This window comes from Monodelphis domestica, chromosome 3 (assembly GCF_027887165.1).
Source record: "Monodelphis domestica isolate mMonDom1 chromosome 3, mMonDom1.pri, whole genome shotgun sequence".
Classification (NCBI taxonomy): Eukaryota; Metazoa; Chordata; class Mammalia; order Didelphimorphia; family Didelphidae; genus Monodelphis; species Monodelphis domestica.
Window position 1 is genome coordinate 241,036,522 of NC_077229.1, and position 24,625 is coordinate 241,061,146.

Here is a 24,625-nt window from a genome sequence, read left to right on the forward strand (position 1 = left end):
CTAGGTGGTGTCATGGATACAGCATGTGGCCTAGTATCCAGAAGACCTGGGTTCAAATCTAGCCTCAAATACTGTGTCCTTTGGGAAAGTCATTTTTACCTTGTTTTCCCATTGTCCCACCTGTAAAATAAAATGGATAAGGAAATAGTAAATCATTCCAACATCTTTGCCAAAAATGAAAAACCCATATGGGATCATGAAGGGAGAAACATGACTGAAATAACTAAACAACAAAAATCAACTTTGAAGTTTCACTCCACACACAAAAGATTGTCAACAATAACAAAAAAGAAAAATATGTCATGTTGGAGGGACTGCATGAAAACGAGTATATTGCCCAGCTTGGGAAGACACAGGTTAGCATTGGGTGACAGACTGATGCCAAAGGTGAATGTGCATCCCTCCAAGGGACTCAGGAAGCTCTCACACTGGAGGTGCTAGTCTTTCCTGAACACCCCATAATGTAATTAGGCCGAATAGCAAAAATGCAATAAAGTCATGGAATCATGAAGGAAATGGAAGGCTCAAGTCCTAGGCCAGTAATTTCTAATTGTATGAATTTAGCCAAGTAATTAATCATTAGATTCCTCAGTTTTTTTCATATGTAAAAAGGGATAATTATATTTCTGCCTTTTACCCTACAAAATTGTTGTGAAGAAAGTAATTTATAAACTTTTAAACATTCTATAGATGTTAGTTATTATCCTGACAACTCTAATTATAGGAATTTAATGAAGAAAACTCAAGCAGAGGTTTGCCATGAATAATTTTTATTGACTAGTGAGAGCCTATATTAAATTTTCAGGGAGAGCAAATTGTCTATACACAAGTGATAGAGGAAATGTTAAAAATACAGATTAAAGGGCAGCTAGGCAGCACAATGGATAGAGTATCACCCTGGAATCAAGATAATCAGAGTCTTGACCTCAGATGCTTAGCTGTGTGACCCTGGACAAGTCACTTAAACCCAACTGCTTGGACTCAAAGCACTTCTGCCTTAGAACTGATACTTAATATCAATTCTAAGATAAAAAGTGTTTTTTATAATTCAGATTGAATTTCTGTGTCATGTATAACTTTTGTCAGACCCAGCTGTTAACCATTCACTCCCACATTCCTGCTTTCAAGGAATGCTAAATTTTCTAAAATGGTAACCAGTTTTAAGTAGTGATTTTTAATGGGCTTATTAAGGCAGAAATAAAGAGTTTATGCTCAACAGTAGTAAGATTTGAATAAAATATACACATACACAAACAGAGCCTTAAAAGTAAATCTTCAAAATAATCTCTCTCTTGCAAGGGTTTAATCCTTAGCAAAGATATAATGATAACTTCCTAACATTAAAGTCATAACATATTTTGTTCTCAGAGATGATGATAGGAAAACTGGCACAATGGGAAAACAAGGCAAGTATTTAATAAATTTTATCTATCTGTCTTGTCTTTCTATTTCTCTATCACCTATCTTTGTTAAAGACCAGATTCTTTTTTTTTTTAATTTTTGATGAAGGGCTGAGATCAGCCAAGCTCTATTCTCAAGATTTTATGACCATGCTTGAATTGTCTTCTTATGAGGGCCTTCAGCTAATTCATTAAGTTCAAGAAACTATAGTTGTAATCATAATAATTTTTCATCATTTAATACTTGAAAATGTTTTCTTCACAAGAACTCATTAAAGTAAGTTGTGCAGGTATTATGATTTTCATTTTATAGTAGTGGTAGTCTCTCGGTGACCGAGAATGACAATTGTCTTTGTGCAGTTTCATCTACGGTGTACCCTCATGTGGCTTTGGAGTCCAAAGGCTGAGGCTCAGAGTTTGTGGCACATGGGGCCTGGGATGCCATTTGTTACGGGAGGTGTGGCTGTGGTCTGGTTCACGCGCAGCAGCAAGACATCCACGTCGCTCATCTTCAAAGGTGGTGGCGGCATGGTTAATGTGGGTTCGCCAGCTGCTTCTGACAGAGGCAGCGAGTTCTAGTTGCTTTGGTGTCATGCCAGCCCACTTCAAGTTGGACTTTAGCTGATCCTTGAATCTTTTCTTTGGTTGGCCTTGTTTCCTGAGTCCAGCTGACAGTTCACCATAGAATACCTGTCTTGGTATTCGCTGTGGGTCCATGCGGATGATGTGTCCAGACCATCATAGCTGGGTTTTGAGGACCATGACTTCGATGCTGGTGGAGTTGGCTCTGTCGAGGACTTCCTGGTTGGTGATTCGGTCCTGCCATCGGATCCTCATGATTGACCGGAGGGAGCGTTGGTGGAATTACTCCAGCTGTTTCATGTGCTTTCGGTACAGTGTCCATGTCTCACAGCCGTACAGGAGCAAGCTGAGGACCACTGCGTTGTACACTTTGAGCTTCATTGCAGTGCTTACACCTCTGTTTTTGGGGACTTTGGAGCGCAGCCACCTGAGTGCCTGGCTGGCCTTTTGGATCCTGGCATTGATCTCGTGGTCTAGGGACCGTCATTGGCAATGGTGCTGCCCAGGTACATGAAAGTGTTGACGTTAGAAAGCTGCGTGCTGTCGATTGTAATGCACGGCTGGTTCGTTGGCCTCCCTGGTGCAGGTTGGAACAGCACCTCTGTTTTGCTGAGGCTGATAGTCAGGCCAAACAGTTTTGTTGCAGTGGAGAACCTGTCCACAATGGTTTGGAAATGATTTTCTTGGTGGGCCATGAGAGCACAGTCATCTGCGAAGAGAGCTTCCAGGATGAGTCTCTCTGTTGTCTTTGTTTTTGCAGTCAGGAGGTGAAGGTCAAATAGTGAGCCATCCAGTCAGTATTTGATGTATACGCCCAGGTCTAGATCCATCACAGCATGTCGTAATACCTGGGTGAAAAATAGGTTGAATAGTACCTGAGAGAGGACACAGCCTTGTTTCATGCCATTGGAGATGTTGAAGCGATCGGAAGTCTCTCTACCAGATAGGACTTCCCCTGTCATATCGACATGAAAGAGCTAGATCAGTTTGACGAATTTTGCTGGGCAACCAAGCTTGCTGAGGATCACCCCCAATGCGTCCCTGTTCACTGTTTGGAACACCTTTGTCAGGTCTATGAAGACAATGTAGAGACTCGGGTTCTGCTCAAGGCATTTTTCCTGCATTTGCCTCACCATGAAGACCATGTCGATGGTGCTGCGATCTGGTCAGAAGCCACATTGTGATTCAGGCAGGTTCTGCTCTGAAACAGATGATAGGAGTCTGTTGAGTATAACGGGTGAGGATCATTCCAGCAGTGGAGAGTAGAGAGATGTCTCTGTAGTTGTCACAGGCTGCTCGTGAGCCTTTGTTCTTATATAGGGCTACAATGGAGGCATCTCTAAGTTCTGGGGGCATGTCTTCCTCTTCTCATATGCTGGTCAGCACTATGTGGAATGCCTGGAGCGCCTTTCCATTTAAGGCCTTGTACACCTCGATTGGGATCTCGTCTTTACCGGGTGCCTTGCCTGTACTCATTTGTTTAATGGCTTTTTGGACTTCCTCTATTGAAGGAGGGACGTCAAGTTGTTCAATGGTGTGGTTTTGGGGGATCTGGTCAAGGGCGCTTTGGTCGACTGAAGTGGGTCGGTTGAGAAGCTGACTGAAGTGTTCTTTCCACCTGTTGCTGATGCCATTTTTACCTTTCATGAGAGTGTCATCGTCAGAGGATAGCAAGGGAATGGTGGTGGGTTATAATGGCCCATAGACAGTCTTGAGGGCACTGAAAAATTGTTTGTAGTTTTTCGTATCAGCAAACCGCTGGATTTCTTCTGCCTTTTTTTCCCACCATCGGTCTTGCATCTTCCTGATCTCACGCCATGCCGTGGCTTGGAGAGACTTGAATCTGTCCTTTTTAGGAGCAGAGTTTGGGTTATTTTGCCACTCCATAAAGCTTTGTTCTTCTTGCTCAATAGGTCTTCAATAGCAGTGTTGTTCTCGTTGAACCAGTCCTGGTGGTTGCGTTGTTTTGGGCCTAGGACTGCCTCTGATGTTTCCTTCACTGTGTCTCTGAACTGGTTCTATTTCTCAGTTGAGCTTCCAGTGAGTGGTCCCTTGGCAGACAGCTTGTCATCCAGGCAGGACTGGGATGTTTGCAAATAAGATGGATCTCTAAGACAACTCACGTTGTAAAATGTGAGAACTATCTGGGCTCGTTTTGGATGGAGAGGCACAATGCGCATTTGAAGAGTCACTCTAACCAATCGGTGGTCTGTCCAGCATTCAGCTCCTCTCATGGCTCTGGTGATCTTTACATCCTGGATGTCTCGCCGGCTTACAATGATGTAGTCAATGAGATGCCACTGTTTTGATCTTGGGTACATCCACGTTGTTTTATATTTGTTCGCCATTCTGAACACAGTGTTCGTGATGGTGAGTTCGAACTCTGAGCATTTGCTGAGTAGCTGTAGGCTGTTGTTATTCATTTTGCCCATGCTGTGTTTGCTGAGCACTCCTTTCCACCTTTCATGGTCCTGGTCAACGTTGGCATTGAAGTCTTCCAGTAGTATCAGCTTGTCATTTGTGGGCACTGAGTGCAGGACGGCTCTCAGGTCAGAGTAGAACTGCTCGATGGTCTCCTCTGTGCTGGTCAGTGTTGGGGCATATGTGCTGATGATTGTGGCATACCGGTCTTTGCTGAGAGGCAAAAGGATCTTCATGAGCCTCTCGCTGATGCCCACAGGCACGTCTGGCAGCTGTTTGAGCAAACTGGTCTTGATGGCCAGGCCAACACCGTGGATTCTGTCTTCATTTGAGGCTCTGCCTTTCCAGAAGAAGGTGTATCCAGTGGTGGGTTCGCTGAGTGATCCCTCTTCTGGTAAGCGTGTTTCGCTTAAGGCTGCGATGTCGATGTTATATCGTGCCAGTTCTTTACCGATTAGAGCTGTTCTCTCAGGTCTTGGGGTATTCTCTCTGTCAAGTAATGTCCTGATGTTCCATGCTCCTAGTAGGAGTTTCTTTGTATTTTTTCTTTGATTTTGACCCCTTAAAGGGATGACCCTCCAGCTGTGGTGTGCTGACTGGGTGTTTGTAGGGCAGGCAATGTTTGGGACACCTTTTCTAGTCCCCTCCCTTGATTAGGGTGAGCAGTGTTGTCCTAGAGAGGGCTGCTCAGTCACCCAGGATGCTGCCAAACGTCCCTGCTGCCCACAGGGCCGAGCGACCACTGGTCTGTGGGCCGCCTACATGCAGGATTGTGACTACAACTGCCAGTGGTCACCTCCAATACAATAAAATACTTCATTTTATACTTCAGTGATTTAAGTTGCTTAAAGAATAAAGGTGAGTTTTATGTACTTTATCAGGAATGTTAAAAATAAACACTTGTTAGTTTTTAATAATCAAATGAGTTAACATATGTAAAGCACTTTATAAAACTTGAAGCATTTTATTAATATTAGTTAGCATCATATTATTAGTATTATGAGAGTAATTTTGACAGTATGTTTTCTTTGAGGCATTTAGACATTACTCCATGTTTAACTTATTTGACTAGTCAAATAAATAAAATGAATAACTTTGCATCATAAAAGAACATTAAATATGGAGTTTAAAATATTACAAATCTGGGTTATTTCATACATGATCACAACCATTTAAACTATTTTTCCAGAAGTTTTATAATTAAATAGTATTAGTAATTCCTGAATTACTAAATTTATGAGATTGATATAAGTACCAAGAGAAATGATTTTAAAATTTCCCAAGTTAAAAAAGTCAATGCTTAAAGATGAGTATAATTTTATATGGCATTTATGGTATATGCAGGGAGGACTAATACTTTTGGTGTGATAGTTTGCCACACTGTTTGCAGGGTTTCACTTCCAAATTTCTTATCTACCTGTCAGCCAACTCTCACCTGTGACACCAAAAATCTATAGCATGTGTAGTGCCCCAACCAAGGTAAAACCATCTCAGAAAATAAACTCAATCAGTTTGAGAATAAGGAATAGGCTTCTAGCTTATGAAATCTACCCTCTGCTGAATGGGTTGATGAGGACATTTCATTTCAAAGGCCAGGAAGGAAGCGGAAGCAGGTTCTGTGGTGATCCTAGAGCTTGATCAGACATTAAAAATGTTAAGGTCATCCACTGCGTGCTGTACCATATTACTTTCCCTTTTCGTCTAGCCACTGAACTTCAAAGATTCTGGAAATGAGATTAAGACTAACAACTCTTTGCAAGTCTGTCCCATTTAAATCCAATTCATGCATAAGTCATCTATTCTTATTGAAAAAGAAGGATGAAGAACAATTTTAAATACATAGTCAGGAAGAAGGAAAGTTCATATAACTACATACATACTTATATATGAATATAAAGTTATATTACTTTTATATAGTAATTAATGTTTTAGAATAAGAATTGTTAACTTTCTTCTTATAATGGACCATTTGGGAGTCAGATGAAACCTATAAGATTCCTTATCAGGCATAAAATAAAATACATGGGATAACAGGAAATAAAATATAATAATATATAGATATCTATATGTATATATGTAAACAATTTCACATACCAAAGGTAAAAAATCATTGTTCTAGAAGAGCTTGACTGCAATCAGAATATAAGGGATCAATTATGGTGCATGGCAAGAAACTAAATGGTCACCAATCTGAGGAAAATATGGAGTGACAAAATAAAATATAAGTATAATAAAGATTACTTCATTAAGAATCCTGAGTTTTAATTGAAGTACCTGCGAATTGCCTTCATCTAATCCTTTTGCATATGATGTCTGGGGAATTGCACAAATTGGCTGGGAATTTTAAGACATCTATAGCTAAGAAAGTCTAAGTCTAATTTTCAGCTATGAAAAACTTGGCTTTGAGCATCTTTGATATTCTAAAATTATAACAACTTCAGTCATAAACTGGAAACTATACATCAGTCAGTAGTGTCCATAACAATATTCACCTTTAATGATGTAGTCATATCAGGAGGAAAAGATAAGTATCAAAGGAGTGCTATTTCTCCATAGGCACTCTTTGGAAGAAATACTAGTTAAGTCAAAAATCTGATTGAAAGAGTATAGTTGACTTAGATTAAAAAGCCAAAAGGGAAACTCAAAGCTTTCTGTATGCTAATGCAATATATACTTATACATATTGAAAAATATTTGAATTCAAGGTTATATTCAATCATAATCTCTTGGGAATTTAGCATAGTATGATGCCGATGACTTTTGAGAGAAAAAAGAGATGCAGATTTGGAGAGGACTGATACACACCTGAAAATAGAACTCTTTCTCTGATAAGTCAAATTCTTTTTTCAATTTTATTTTCCAGTTATATGTAGAAACAATTTTTTCTTATTTTAAAATTCTTATCTTTTTAATCCCTGTTCTCCTTTTTCAGAATCAATGAATAGCCTGTTATACCCATACTTTCATGTAATACATATTTCCATATTGCACATGTCATGATAGAGGACACATAAAACACATACAATAGAAATCTCATGAATGATATGTTTTGATCTGCACTGAAGCTACAATAGTTCCTTCTTTGGCTATGGATAGCATTTTCTTCATGAGTCCCTTATGGTTATCTTAGAGATTTGTTTTGCTGATAATTGCTTAGTCTTTCACAGTTGAGCATTTTATATTTCTGTTACTGTATACATTTTTCATCTGGTTTTGCTTACTTCGTTTTGCATCATTTCATATGTCTTTCCAGATTTTACTGAACTTATCCTGTTCATCACTCTTTATGGCACAATAGCATTCCATCACGACCATATACCACAATTTACAACATGTTCATCCACTTCCCAGGTGATGAACAACCCCTCAGTTTACAATTCTTTGTCATTACAAAAAGAGCTGCTAAAAATATTTTGGTACAAGTAGATCCTTTTCTCTTATCTATAATCTCTTTGGGATACAGACCCAGTTGTGGTATCACTGGGTGAAGGGGTTTTGTGAGTTTTTGAGCCTGGGTCCATATTGTTCTTCAGAATGGTTGTATCAGAGTAGGTGTCCCTTGATTGGGGAATGGCTGAACAAATTGTGGTATATGATGGTTATGGAATACTATTGTGCTGTAACAAATGATGAACTAGAGGATTTCTATATGAGCTGGAAAGACCTAAAAGAATTGATGCAGAAAGAAAGGAGCAGAACCAGGAGAACATTGTACACAGAAATTGAAATATAGTGGCACAATTACAAGTAATAGACTTTTCTACTAGTAATAATGCAAGGATCCAGGACAATCCCAAGAGACTTATAAGAAAGATCGCTATCTACATCCAGTTGTGGGAGTAGAAATGCAGAAGAAAAACATATGATTGATCATGTGGTTTGACAGGGATATGATTGGGGTTTTGGCTTTAAAAGATTACTCAATTGCAGATATGATTAACATGAAAATAGGTTTTGAACAATGATACATGCATAACCCAGTGGAATTGCTTGTCAACTGCAGGAGGGGGGAATAAAGAGGGGTGGGAAAAATCATGAATCATGGGACCACAGAAAAATATTCTAAATAAATTAATTTCAAAAAAACATTTAAAAAAGAATGGTTGTATCAGTTCAAAATACCACCAACAATGTATTAGTGTCTCAATTTTCCCACATCAGTATTAACATTTATCACTTTCCTCTTCAGTCATGTCAGCCAATCTGGTAGGTGTGAGGTGGTATCTCAGAGTTGTTTTAATTTACATTTATCTATTCAATAGCAATTCTGAGTCTTTTTTTTCATATGATCATGGATAGTTTTTATCTCTGCCTCTGAGAACTAATTGTTCATGTCCTTTGACCATTTCTTGACTGGGGAATGTTTTGTTTTCTTATAAATTGTATTCAGTTCTATTTATATTTGATGAATGAGGCTTTTGTAATAAATGACATAAGTTTTTTGCCCAAATATGTTGTTTCCTATCTAACCATTTTTTGGTTTTATTTATGCAGAAACATTTTAATTTAATAAAATCAAAATTAACTATTTCATTTTTCATAATGTTCTCTATGTCCTCTTTGGTAATAAATTATTTCCTCATCCATAAGTCTGACAGGTATACTTTTATATGTTCCTCTAATCTGTTTATGGTGTCACCCTTTATTTCTAGAGAAAATATCCATTTTGAATTTATACTGGTATATGGTATGAGATGTTGTTCCTTACCTGCCATACTGTTTGCCAATTTTCCCAGCAGTTTTTGTCAAATAGTGCATTCTTTCCCCATAAAACTTGAAGTGTTTGGGGTTACTAAACACTAAATTGATATGAATATTAACTGCCTTGTGTGAATTACCTAATCTATTCTGCTGATACAAGTTATAGGATACAAAATATTTCTTAAACAGATTGTATTGATTACAGTATAATTTGATATCTGGTACAGCCAGACCTTCTTCCTTCACTTTTTTTTCATTAACTCCCTTGAAATTCTTCACATTTATTCTTTCAAATGAAATTTTTTTCTATTTACATGAAATAATTTTGGTGAAGTTTGATTTGTATTGGCACTGATTAAATAAATTAACTTAGGTAGGATTGTCATTTTCACCATATTGACTTAGCCCAATGATGGGGAATCTTTTAGAGACTAAGTGGCTATACTCCATCCCTCATGCTGGATGCAGGCCCTATGACTCCACCTTACCCCAGACAGGGGAGGGAGGAGGTGCTCTCATTGAGCTTCTGGGCAGAGGAGTGGGTGATAGGAGAAAAGTCCTCAGGTACACAGTGAGAGGAAGAAGGGATCAGCCCCCTCCAGCATTTCCTGGGACATGTGCCATAGGTTTGCCAACAAAGGCTTAACCTATCCATGAGTAACTAATGATTTTTCCAATTGTTTAGGGTTAGCATTATTTGTGTGAAGAGTGTTTTATAATTGTGTTCTTATAGTTGATGGCTTGGTTTTGGTAAGTATACCTCCAGGTATTTTATATTGTCTAAAGTTATTTTAAATGGAATTTCCCTTTCTATCTCTTGCTATTGGATTTTATTAGTGGTAAATAGAAATGCTTATGATTTTTAAGGGTTTATTTTGTATCCTGTGATTTTCCTAAAGTTACTAATTATTTCTACTAGGTTTTTAGGTTGATTCTCTAGGTATACCATCATATCACATGCAAAGAGTTATAACTTTGTTTCTTCATTGCCTATTCTAAACCTAATTTCTAACTGCAAAAGCTCTACCACACCTCGGATAGGATAATTCACTCTGTCTCAGTACCACACAAAAATCAGAAAAATTTACAACATCTGAGTTATCCATCTTGCCATGATCATTTCCTGAGTTAACTGTTTAGCTGCAATCTCCATGGTTCCCTTCATAGAAGTTGATATACATGAATATCAGAGTTACTGACTCCTTCCCCCCAGACACACTTACACAGAAGAGCCTAATGTTAGCATTAACTTCACCCAGCTTGATCTGATTTCATGCTGAGAGCTACTTCCCTTAGTACTATTATGAGATTCTTATCTTAGAGGTCAAAATTTCTCATTACAATTCTGAATGTAAGTAAGCTTATATTCTCTGGGGTTATGTGAATAGAATTCAAACTTTGGTAGGTTCTACCAATTTGAAGTTATTTTTATATGGGTCTTGAAACTGACTGTGTTATGTTAGCCAAAGACCAACTAGCAAGTTTAGAAAGGCTTATCAGAAGCTTAGCCACAGATTTATTCATTTGGGGACCACAGTAATCCATGAAGACCATTTGCCAAGTCATAGAATGTCATGACCTGTATTTGTAGAGGGAATATCTATACTTGCTCTACCCCCCCTCAAAAAAAAGACTAATCCTTTCAGTGTGAAAGTTTGCCTTTTATGGCTGCTCATCTACCTTTCATGTCTATCTTTCAACTGTAGCATGTACAGTGGCCACACCGTGGTAAAAAGTCTTAGCAGACAGACTAAACCAGGTTGAAGGTAACCAACATGCCTCCAACCTGTCAGTGAGTTGGGGGTCAGATGGTTATCTAATATGAAGACTACCCCAATGGAAGGGGCAGATGAGAGCAATTTGTTCCAATGGTCATCAACGTGTTAAAAGTGGGTACTGTGGAGCACTTAGAACTTGGTCTCCAGAGTTGCAAAGGTCTTCCACTGCATTCTGAGCCATCACCAGTCATCTGGATTTTTGCCTCACTTATGAACTTTGAATCTGGAAAAAAAAGTGAGGCGATAATTTTGTGCAAGTCTAGAACATTTAAATCCAATTTATGTACAGGTCAAAAGCCATAATCAGTGATGTCATTTTGGCCCTCTTTGAAAAGAAAGGACAACAACCAACTCATCTACATGCATAATCATGAACTTGATTTTATATTCAAGCATTAGTACTGAAGAATAGAAGTATTAAGTTCAGGTTGACAAATATGATTTTCCCCCTTTCCTATACTTGATTTTAACTTGACTATAAACTTGCTACTATAAACATACAAGAGAAAAAAATCACATTCATATCTGGGATCTCTCCTTATGGTGGGAGGAATCTTAGGGAGAAAGATATATATACAGATAAATATTTTATAGCTAGTAAAACATTGGTATTAAAAATAGGGGGCTTAGGGACAGCTAGGTGGTTTAGTAGATTGAAAGCCAGGCTTAAAGATGGAAGGTCCTGGAGTCAAATGTGCATTAGACACTTCCTAACTGTTTGACCTTGGTCTATATACTGCAATAAACAGTATCGATACTAAGGCAGAAGATAAAGATTAAAAAAATACAGACCCCCATTTAAAGGGATATTTTAGGGTCATTTAAAGGAGCTTTGCAATTTTCCATAAGCAATTCCTTATGTCCCCTTCTCCTGCTGAGCCCAACTAGTTATTAATTTTCTGTGTCCAAAACTGAATGAAGAGCTCTACAAATTGTGCATATAATTACAATGTCATAATCTGAATAAAGAGCATTCTTCATCTATGGTTATTCTTACAATGATAAGTGAAATTCTTTTCAATAGTTGTGGCTGTCATCTAGGGTTAGCCATGCTGCAGGGTTTGAGGCAGCCAGTACTTTGTCATTTGAAAAATTGAATGTCTAGGGACATTACTATAGTAGATTTCTCTTCAACTTGGAGTCAATGTGTGACCCCTTCCAAGACAATGGTAAACACCTTTAGTTAACATAACTCTCTTCGCTTCATATTTCTTTTTATACTTGTTATTAGGTCACTGAACAAGGTTATCTCTTTTGCTCTCTTTAATCTTTTGGGAAATTTTGCATGTTGGAAGACAGTTTTAAGGTGGCATTTTGCTCTATTAAATATAATGCTCTTTTATGATAAATAAAACACTGTAGGATCTTGTATTCTCTAAGTCATTCAATTAACTGTGAAGTGGTAAAAAGATGGTAAAGATATGATCTACAGGGGTTCACTCACCCTCTACATTCCTCAAACTCCAGTTTCCTTCCCTTGAGTGGAGGGTCTTTGCCCAAATTTACCATATTAGCAAGCCTAACAACATCCTTTCCAGCCTACTCCAACTCATCCAGCTGTCTTGTCCTTTGGATGAGTGTCCTTACTTGAATTTACCATGTCTTCAGTGGTCCAGACACCTTCTCTAGCCTGCTCTAACTCCACACTGGCTGAGTTTCCCCCTTGAATATACTCTACCTACCCATCTCCTACCTACCTACCTACTCCTTAACAGCTATATATCAGTACCTAAAGCCCAGAAACAACTCCATGCTGAGACCAACACAACAATTGGTGAATTCCTGCTTGGAATTTCCCATTCCATGAGAAGTCCAGGCCACACTCCTTACTCTCAACTACAGGCTTATCCTCAGCCTCCCCAATCTCCATACAGGTTCATGGCCTCCTGCAGATGATAATAATCTGCACAAATTTATTCTTCAATATTGAACCCTGGGATGCCAGTATATAAACTGTTCCCTAGACCCAGATGCCTGCTCCCTTTTCCTTATCCTTATGAACCGCTAATATCCTACTCCAAATCTACTTATTTTCCCTGTGTTGTCTGGAATACTTGCTCTGATGATATCAAATTTGTTTTCATCTTAAAAGCTTTTCCTTTCTCACTTCTTTCATCTTCAGGCACTCACTGAGACCTGGCTTTGATGATTTTTTCAAGCATTGCTTGTATTTTCACTTAAAGCATTTGCCACACTCAAAATATCATTTAAGGCATCTGGAATACTCCTTGCCTCCACTGACACTTTTTGCCTCTAACTTTCTGATCATCTCTCCAAAAACCTATCCTTCTATGAAGTTCATTAAATTCATTGTTATTGCTCAATCAAGATTCTAATAACTTGTCTACCTACTGTCTTGATACTCTCCTTTATTCCTCACTGAATGGATGAACTTGACTCACAGTTTTTCTCTTTGTCAACTACCTCCCTCATACTAGGAAAATACACATACTGATGTTCTCTCAATCACTCTATCCTCCCTGTTCTTTACTTTACTCATTTTATATGACCAACTCCTCCATCACACCTTCGCTATACATAAATGGTCATGCCTTTGATCTTGCCATCACCCAGAAATATTTTACTTCTATGTTCATGAACTCTGTTATTCCTTTTATCTAATCATAATATTTTGTCATTACATCTTTCTCTTTCCTCTTTATCCTTATCTCTGTTCTTTGTTCTCACCATTATCTCCAAACTCTCTATCCATAAGTTACTTCTAAGGCCATCACCCTTGCATTTACTGCATATGCTCCTCTCTTCCCCATTTGACACTGGTGAATCAATTTAATTCTGTTATTCTCTTCTCTCCAGTTGTCTTGCCTATTCAATCTTGGCCTGACAAGTGCAGTGTTGGATTACCTGTGCTACTGGTTACCTTCACTCCTAATCATGGTGAATGAATATGGAGAAAATCAAGAAATCATGCTAACCATGTCCACTATAATTTGTTACATGATCCCAACAGGATCCTCATTTCCGCAAGGTAAAGCTTTCGAACCTCCCCAATCAATTCACCATTCCATTCAACAAGATAGCTTTCCCAAGCCTTTTCATCTTTACTTAAATGTTCTATGGCTCTTTGTTCCCCCAACACTCTCAGCAGAACATCTTGCCTCATATTTCACTAAAAATGTTAGTCATTCACCAAGCTCTTTCTTCTCACTTACCTCTTCCTCTATTTCACATGAAGCAATGGACTCTCCTTCTTGCCAAGGTAACCGCTTCTATATGCACAAACAGATATCCCACTTTATCAACCTTACTCTTTCATTAATTTTCAATTGTTCCCAGCCTAGTGGCTGCTTCCCTACAATGTATCAATGTCTTCTCTATTTTCAAAAAATTCTCACTTGATCTGTGTCCCCACTATCATCATTTTCTACCTTTAGTGATTAAACTCCTTTAGAGAGTATTCAATAATCAGTATCTCAAAGTTCTTTTTTCTTATTCTCTTCTTAACTCTATAGCCTTGTTTCTAACTCATCATTCAATTAAAACTGCTTCTCCAGTGTTACCAATGGTCTCTCTGTTGCCAAGTCTAATGGACTTTTATCAATCTGAAACCTTCGTGACTTCTCTGAAAATCTTTGATAGGGACAACTACCTTCTTCTTATTATTTTCTTTGTTCAAGTTTTCCATAACAATATTCTGTCCTGGCTCTGCTTCTACTTCTCTAATCACTCTTTCTCAGACTTCTTTGCAGAATCTTCATCTATGTAACATCCACTAACCCATGGTATCACTCAAACTCTTCACTTAGACTTCTCTTCTTTCTTCATACTATTTCACTTGGTGATTCCAGCAGCTCCTGTGGTTTCAATTATCCTATCTATTAATGTGACTCTCAGATGCATTTATCTAGTTCTGCTCCCTCTAATGGTTTTTAGTCTTACATTCTCAAGTGCCTATTAGATATTGTGAACTGGATTTCACAAAGAGAACTTAAACTGAACAGGTTTAAACATGAATTTGTTTTTTTTTGCATTAAGCCCTTTTTATTTCCAGTTTCCCAATTTTTTGAAAGTATCGGCCTCCCAGTTATCCAGTCTACCATCATTTCTTCAGTTTTTGTCATCTTCCATAACCAATTTGTTGTAAAATCATGTTGAATTCTACCTTCAAATCTCTTCTATATGCCCCTTTTCTCTTATATTACTTATCACTAGTGCAGCTACTCATCACTGCACACCTGAATTTTTGAAATTGCCTCCTGGGTGGTCTCCCTGCCTCAAGTCTTTCATTATCCCATTTGATACTCTACTCAGTTGGCAAAATGATTTTTCTAAAGCATAGAACTGACTACACCCATCACCCACAAAAAACCACTAATGATTCCCTATTAACTCTAGAACTAAATATTAAATCCTCTATTTGGTTTCTAAAGTCTTCTATAAACTTTCCTCCTTTGATCTTTGCTATCTTCTTATACTTTATTCCCTTCCACATGAAGTGCATCCCAGTGTTACTGACTCTCTGAAATTCCTCCACAAAACTCCCATCATAATTCTGCATTTTCACTGACTGTCTTTTATCCTTGCAACTATCTCCTTGCCTTTGCCTCCTGTTTTCACAGAGTTCAAGTTTCAGCTAAAATTCTACCTTCTATAAAAAGCTTTTCCTAGTCACTATTAATGGTAGGGTCTTTTGCTTGTGATTACTTAAAATATCCAGTATTCGCCTTGTGTCACATAGTTATTTACATGTTGTTTACATTATATCATTGGCTCCTTGAGAGCAGAGACTTTCTTGAGGGTCTTTCTTTGTAACAGAATGACTGATTCATAGTAAATTCTTAATAAATGCTTGTTCATGACTTTGGATTATCATTTGCATAATGTTTTCTATTCCTTACTAATATCCTTTCATGTAAAACATGGTACTTGAGCAGAGCAAAAATATGCAGAACTTTATTTATGATAATTAAGCAAAAGAAGTTGAGAAGTGGCCAAAGAGGTGAAGGAAATCCAATAAAAAGTGTCAAAGGAACCAAAATTGGGGGGGGGGGGGCATCTGGGTTACTCAGTGGATTGAGAAACAGTCCTAGAGATGGGAGGTCTTGAGTTCAAATATGACCTCACAGAGTTCTTAGCTATGATACCCTGCCCAGAGTTCTTAACCTCCATTGTCTAGCCCTTACCGCTCTTCTGCCTTGGGACCAATACACATATTGATTCTTAGGCAGAAGGTAAGGGTTTTAAAAAAAGAATCATGGCAGGAAAGACTATATAGGAGAATAGGACAAAGTGTCGAATTCTACAGAGAGGAGATGAAGTATGAAGACTGAGGAATGATTATTTGATTTAGAAAATAAGAGATCATTAGCAACTATGGATAAAGCACTTTTCAGTTGAGAATTCAGACTAGAAAGGGGAGGGAAGTGGAGGCAGCAAGTATGGACACCACTCTCAAGGAATTTGACTAAGAAAGGAAGCATATATATAGAACAATGGACAGTAATATCTACGAAAAGCTTTTTCTAACACATTTTTTCCTAAAATAAGAATTGGTTTATATTCTAAGCTTTCTACTACTGCATACATCTAAGGCATAGGATATAGAAAATAGAATATTTTGATGTAATCCTGGAAATATGGGTTGACTGAAGATTGTAGAAGACCTTGAATCATTTCAGAGGACACAATATAAGTTGCATAAGTAATACCATTATTGATTTCTGTCCTTTAGAATTTCTAGGAGCCATACTATGGCATATTAATTTTATCTGTGAAAAATTAAAGGTAACAAGAACAGACACTGATAGTATGTTTATCCTTTATACCATTCCCTTATGAATATACCTCCCTACACCTCTTAACTTTTCTAAGCCTTAGTCACCCTTTAAGACCCAACTCAGGTTCTACTTTTCCAAAAGCCTTTTCAACTTCCTGATCACAGTAATTTCTTTTTCTTAGATGTTGATAATCTATGATACTATTTAGACCCAGAACACAGTACCTCAGATTTTAATAGCTTCTCACATGTGTATCTTGTCTTTCCTTAGAAGATAGTATGATAAAGAATCACAGGTTTGGATGTGGAAGGCACCTTAAAGTTTATTCATTCCAGCCTTCCCATTTTACAAATAAGGAAATCAAGTCACAGAGAGGGAAATGGCTTATTCAAAATTAGAGCTAGAATTTAAAGCCAATCCCATTGATTCCAGATCCAGTCCTCCTTTTACTATATGATACTGGCTCTTCAGATTTCTGGTTCTGCCATTTAATGTCTATATAACTCTGAATCTATACAGAGATATTTAACTTCTCTGAGCCTCATCCTCCTCATCAATAATATGAAGATAATACAACACTACTTTTTATAGAGTTCCTGTGCAAAAAAATACTTTATATCTGATAAAGTTTATTCATATTGAAAACTCCACAAAAATAAGAGGACTATACATTTAACAAATAAGAGGTTTTACCTCATATGCTAGAAATTGGAAAAATTAACAAAAATTGGGAATGGTATATGTCAGAGGGTATTTGAGAAAGCAAATATTTTAATAAACTGCTATCTGATCCCTTAGTATTTTTCAACCTTTAGTCAATGTTGCCCCACATTCTTTCTACCTCTCAACCCTACCCCATTTGAGAATCTTTTTTCCTGCAAGGTAAAACTCAAGTGGTACCTCTTCAGTGAATTCTTTCTAGCTGAAAATTATGTCTCCCTCTATAATTTAACTGAATTTTATTCAGTGTGTCTCTTTGCTATCTTTATATTCTGCCTTGTGTTGCCACTATCTGAATGTAGGTCTTGTCTCTTCTATTAAATTATAAGTTCCTTTAGAACAGGAATTGTTCCTTCTGTGTATCATGCATGACTAGAATTATTGCTACTGGGGGAGGTAGAGATTTATGTATTTCTTGAGTCCAAGAGTACTAAGCTTCACTGGAGGGAAAGGTAATCTTGTATCCATATTAAATATCCCAATAATATGGTGAAACCAAAGGAGCCTAAGCAGAGTAAGTCAGTATGTCCCTATCTATCAGCTTTGAGATTGGTCCTTTGAGTAGCTCATCTCCAGAACAGATGAGACTTGAAGGCCAATTCTCAAAAATCAATAAGAAACCAATATATACATATATGTGTATATATTACATATATATATATATATATACATACATCTACAACACAAATATAAAGTTAATAAGCATGGGCATATATGATGTGGTTAAATATGTTTGTTTAAGAGGGGAATGGACTTAGTACTTGTGGGAAATTAAGGGCTTCACGCATAAGCTGAATGTCATTTCGAAGGAAGCAAGGCACTCTCTTTTGTAAGAGAGAAGAAAGGAGTGTAATCTAGGCATGAGGGAAGGCCCATGCAAAGGCACACTGAGATGGAAAATAATTCACAGAATGTGAGAGAAAGTAATGCTCAATGAACCTAGAGAGATTAGTTTGAGATATTATGTTTGTACTTAGAAACTAAGGAGTAGAACATTTTTTTTAATATTTTATCTTATAGGCAAAAGAAGGCCACTGGATTTGACTGAGTATGTCAAAGAATCAGATGCTTTTGCAGAAGCATAGGATAAATTAGAATGGCAAGAATCTTGAAAATGGGATACCAATTAGGAGACTTTCAAAATTAATATAGGCAAGAGGTGATGAGGAACTAAGATAACTGAGTGGGTGGAAAAGATGTGTAGATGGACATGGCAAGACTGGGCAACTGATTAGATGTGAGGGTTGAGGGAGAATGAGGAGTATAGGACTATGTTAAAATTGGAAACCCCAAATACTGAAAGGATCATAATGCTTTCAAAAGAAACAGAGATGTTTGGAAGAAGAGAAGGTTTAACAAGAAAAATATGTTCAGTTTTATTTAGACTTTATGAGTTTAGGATATCTCTATGACATCCAATTTGAAATGTCTAATGGTTAATTGATAATGAAGGATTATTGTTCACAGAAGAAACTGGGTCTGGATACATAGAGCTAGGAAACACTGGCACTGAGATGACAGTTAAATCCAGGAGTGTTGATGAAGTTACCAAAAGAGAGAGTATAAAAGAAAAGGCCAGTTAGTGGGCATGATTTGAATAATGACCTCATAAATAGGAAAGAGAAGGAACATTCAGACAGGGAACAGTCCATTCATGAGAGAATGGCATAACAAAAACCCAGAGAGACAAAATTATTCAGGAGGAGAAAGTGGTCAGCAGTGCCAAATGACTGAGAAAAACCAAAAATAAGAAAAAAAAACTATAGAAATTGTCAATTAGGAAATCATTGGTATTTTAGAGAAAGCACTCTCCATTGAATGATGGAAGCCATGCTGCAAAAATAAATAAATAAAATAAAATAAGGAATTAATAAGAAAGGAAGAGGGAAGTAAGAAGTATAGATTTATTTCTTTAGGACATTAGCTCATCAAGAGAGTAGAAATACAGGATAATAGCTTGAGGGAATTGTAAATACCATGAAGCTTTTGTTTTGTTTTGTATTTTTAAGGATGGGGAAAGATAGGAATATGAGAATGATAGGAAAAGACCACATTCTTAGGAAGGATTGAAAAATGTAATGAGAGGAGAAATATTTGAGGATACAATCTTTTGTAGAAAGCAAAAAGACATAGGATCAAGTGCATTTGTAGAAAGGAGTTAACTTGGGAAAACAGTTATCTTTGTCAGAGACTCAAGAAAAGGAAGAGAGATGACAAGAGGTTTTTAGATGAAGAAAATGAGAAGAATTCACATCAAATGGTCTCAATTTTTTCTATTAAAGAAGCAACCTCTAAAGGAATTGGGGAGCAAGAGCTATGGTGAACTGGAGGAAACAGAATATAGTATGTGATAATTTCTGTAAGAGGTCAGATAAGAAATCACTTAGAAAGGAAAAAACTAACTTATTGCAATAAAAACCCAAATTAAGTTGGAAAACATGAATTTGTAATAATGTCCATGTATGATTGTTGGATCTCTTCCTTCAGCTCTGTTCACAGACTCTTGAATTGAAACATAGGAGGTATAAGATAGTACTAATTCAGGGCTAAGATTTGGCAAGAGAGGAGCAATCAAAAGACAAGGAAAATCAAGAATAGTTGGCAACTATCTGAAAGAGATTAAATATAGGAGGAAAGAATCCAGCTGTACAAAAATCTTTATAGCAGCTCTTTTTATGATGGCAAAGAACAGGAAACTTACAAGATTCCCATAGAGTGGGGAATGGATAAACAAGTTGTGGCATATGCTTGTAATGGAATAGTATTGTGCCATAAATGAAAAACAAATGTTCACAAAATACCTGGAAAGACATATGAAGTGATGCAAACTAGAGTGAGAAGAAACAGGAGACCATTATATACAATAACAACAATGGTATATGATCATTAACTGTGAATGACAATTATTATCAACAAGGCAAGGATACAGGCTAACTCTAAGAAACTCATGACAAAAAAAAAAGAATATCCATTGCCTGTAGAAGGAAGAGATGGAGCCCAAATTTAAATTGAAACCTACCATTTTTATTTTATTTCCCCATTGATTTTTCTCTAGTAAATGTAATGTGTCTTCATTCACATGATGAACATAGAAACATGTATTGTATGAAAATATAAGTACAACCTGTATCATATGACTTGCCTTCTTGGGGAGGGGGGGAAGAGGGGAGAATATAGATTTCAAAATATCAGAAAATAAATCTTGAAAACTTGTATTTACATTTATTATAATTGATATGTAAAATATTATGGTAATACAAAAGAAGTAGAGGACAATGTAAAGTTCAAATGGCTTGATATTTGGTTGAGGTTGAAGAGTAAAGAAATTTAAGTCAGAATAGGAATAATGCCCTGAGAAAGTACTATGGTATGGAGAGAATGGAGACCTTGATGAGGACAAAGAACAGGTGTATGAAGTAGGTGGATAGATTTAAGAAATTTTAATTATATAGAAATATGAGCTATTATTTCTATTAAAATGTATATTATTCATTCCTTCATGATTAGGTAGAAATAACTCTTCAAAAATTCACTGTCTTTGATAAGAATTATTAACAAAGACACTTTTTGCTTCAGGAAATTTATTTAACTCAATTAACCATATTCATCCTACATAAATTTGCTCCTTATAACTTCTCAATAAGACATTGAAAACTGTGGTATGTCTCTTCCTGTACTGGAAACAAGATCCTGCTCATTTGCCAAGGGTTCCTCCCTAACCTGCCTGTGCTATCACTTTCTGGGACACAGAAGTAATATTCAGGAAACCTGAGTCATTTTTAGTGTAGTCATGGTATGAGGTTTATTGATCTCTCTACAAGCATCCAGAATGTGGCTGAATGGCCTTCTATGTATTATAGTCAACAAAAGTGACATGAGATCCTCTTTTCTGGAGTAGAAAAAGTGTGAGAGCTTAAGAAGAAAAAAGATCACTGCATCAGATTCTAAGGAAGAATGGCATCAATATCACTGTGGTGGGCTGACACTAATAATTGTGGAAACAGAGATCATCCTGCAGCTGATTTAAATAGAGACCAAAGCTACAGAGTCAATGAGGCTACAGCTCTCTATGTACTAACCTATTCAAACTCTAGGAGGGGGCATGAGTAGAACGATCTGGACACAGAAAAGGTTCATGTTTGTATTTCCTCTAAAACTATATAACTCAGTTCATAACTGATCTAAGATGAACAACTGTTAATTGCATACAGAGAGACTGAAATTGCATACAGAGAGACTGAAAGCTTGGAAATACGGAACTAAAGAGGACAGAGATTTGAAACATGGACTAAAATAGCAAAAGTTTCATCCTGCCTTTGGTAAAATCTGAGATATTATCAGATCTTATATTTTGATCTTTTTTATTAGTCATTCATAAGTTCACAATAAAACCAAATCAATCATTGGACTTGGACCATTTACCAATAGGCTAACAAGTCAAAATTAAGATTCATAGGGCCAGGAGTGCTAAATGTTTCAGTGAAGCTTCTGGCCCCTGGTTTGAAGAGTGAAATACAGATAAGACTTTAAAAAGGTCATGTCTTTTGGGCTGACCAGTAGGAAAAGAAAAGTATGGTCTGGAAAGAATCTGCCCTTATCTTATTCCTAAAAAGGAAAGCCAGAAGATGGAGTTCTTCCTTTTACTTTCACAAGCTGTGTATTATTATATAGTACCACCTAGTGGATACATGAGTACTTTAGTGAACCTACTTAAACTTCAGCAAAAATTTTGAGTAGCAAGCATGCTAAATGAATAATCCAAGTTGCCTTTGTCTCTTGGTATAGAATATGATGCTCATTAAGCTCTCTCTCTCTCCCTCTCTCTCCCTCTCTCTCCCTCTCTCCTTCAAGAAAGCTTCAAGACATTCTCCCTCATCATGCTCAAATGTCACACAGGCAATCAGCCATAGGATTCCAATGTCTGCTGTTACTTATATTCATTATATCAATGCAGCATAAGGAAGTAATGTCAGTCCTTCATATCAGCCATCAAGGCTCTATTAGGGAGGAGAGATTTTTCCTGTATCAACAAGACTGCTTTGCTTGCCTACTAGTGAGAATTCAGCCTCCACTTCTGGTCCTGGTCTCTGTTGGTGTGATATTCTCATGATCTTCTGGAGACTATTGTTTTTATGAGGCAAATGCTATTATACCATTCCTCTCCTCCATGGTTCTTCTTCTCTTTATGAAATGATGTGATTTAATTATGCAATAGATACAGGGTTGTCCTCAAAGCCATGATCCAGGTGCAAGTCCTCTGACAAATATTGGCAATGTGACCCTAGGCATGTGACTTAGTCTCTCAATTCTCTAGGCAACTCAACTCTCTGACACTAAAATTTACAAAACAAAACCCTGCCTTAATAGATAGAATTTCTTCACCTCCATATCCTGTATGACTGAGATGCAATTCTTTCTCAGCTCAGGTGACACTTCCTCCAAAAATTTTCCATATTCTTACAAGTGTTGATGTTCTCTTCTTCAAATTGCCTTGTGTTTACTTATCTATGCATGTGTTTCATTCTTTGAGTAGACTGTAAACTACTTTGGGGGAAAGAATGATTTGAAGTTTTGTCTTTTTATCCCTGGCACCTAACATAGTGCATCATCGTACATATGAAATATTCAAAAAGAGCTGTGATTTCATCTGTATGGAGAATTCCACAAATGTTAAGTGCCTCCACCATGACAGAAAGCATCTGTGATTTAATAGATGAATCATAGGAAGTTACCAGAGACACAATCATGGTTGAGGTACTTGATCATAGTCATATAATAAATACCAAAGAAAGAATTTAAACTTAGATCTTCCTGATTCCAAGCCAGCTACTCATTCAACTATACCACACTGCTTCTAAAGTCCCACAAATTAAATGCTTGCTTAATAAGTGTTAGTTGATCTGAATTACCTTTGTATATGAAATATCATATAATGTTTTATTTTGGTATACCAAAATATTTCATTTTCTTATTAGTTCATTTTCATTCATTCACTAGTGTTCAAATAATTGTCACAGACTTCTTTGTCTCTAGTGGCCTCATTAAGATATTTTCTACATATTTTAATCCAAATTCCGCATCCGATTAAGAGATGCATGCTTTCCTTTTTTTCTGAAAGTCTACTTCCCATAACTCAGAATGTTATTTCCAAAAGAGTGTTTTCATTTCCACTGAGTGCCAAGATTAACCATCTTTCTTTAGTTTTTATTCTTTAAGGAAGTGCTTCCTTTCATTCTCAACAATTTTCCTAAGTAGCAAGAGTCAACAGGTTAGCTATTGTTTTAAAAATTCAACAAGGCTTACCTTTGACATTTTAGTTTCTTGAATTTAACTAAGAATATTTTAAATTCATTCTTATTTAAGTTCAGGTCTTTCAACTTCAATTGAAATTCTGGCTTATAGTGGACCCTTTTCTTCCCCTACATGTATGTTCTTCCCACCAAAACTGCAGGAACTAGAAGCCATCTTGATCTGTGTAATTTTTAAATTATTTGTGGTTTCACTCCTTTGGTCTTTTCCAGGTTCCAGTTCTCTTTTATTCATTCTCTCAGCCAACAACTTCCTGATTTTTACCTTTTGATGTGATGCTAGCCGAGCTACCTTGAGTCCATTTTTATGATTCAGCCTTTCTCTTTGCTCTTGGCCTGTTTTGTTTTTGTCAGGCTCAGTCTTCTTATGACCTTCTTTTTCAATAAAGTTTCTTTGGCCTCTCTTCAACTTCTCTTTTCCACATGATTCCCCAGACTCAGGGGTTTTTTTGTGTGTTTGTTTTGGGGCTTTTTTTTTATTAACCTCAGAATGAAAGCTGAGGGTGTTTATAGCTTTTGTTAAACTTGGTCACAGGACAATTATATAATTCCCTGTGTTCATAGCTAAAGATAAAATTTTGCAGTTAAAGTTCTTTCAACCACTAGCACAGAGTTTCCCTAAAATGCTGAGCCCTCACATGCAATTCACAATACAGCCATTTAACCAGATTTTTGACACTTGGGAGTTTTGAATTGCAGAATTATTGCTCCATTGAGGAGGAGTGTTGGTAAGTATCAAAGACCCCTAGCTCTTTGAAATAAAGAGATTTAAAGTGTTTTCTATAGAGGCCATGCTACTCTTGCCTTCCTGCTTCAGCCAACACACTAATAAATTCCTAAGGGTAGAGGAAGGAATAGAATCAACCTATCTCCCCACTAATGGTGTAATTTTAGAACAATGGATTTCGGCTCATTTCCATGTTGCCTTTGTTACCATTTCCTTTCATGTCTCCCACTTAACAGATCCTACAAAAAAA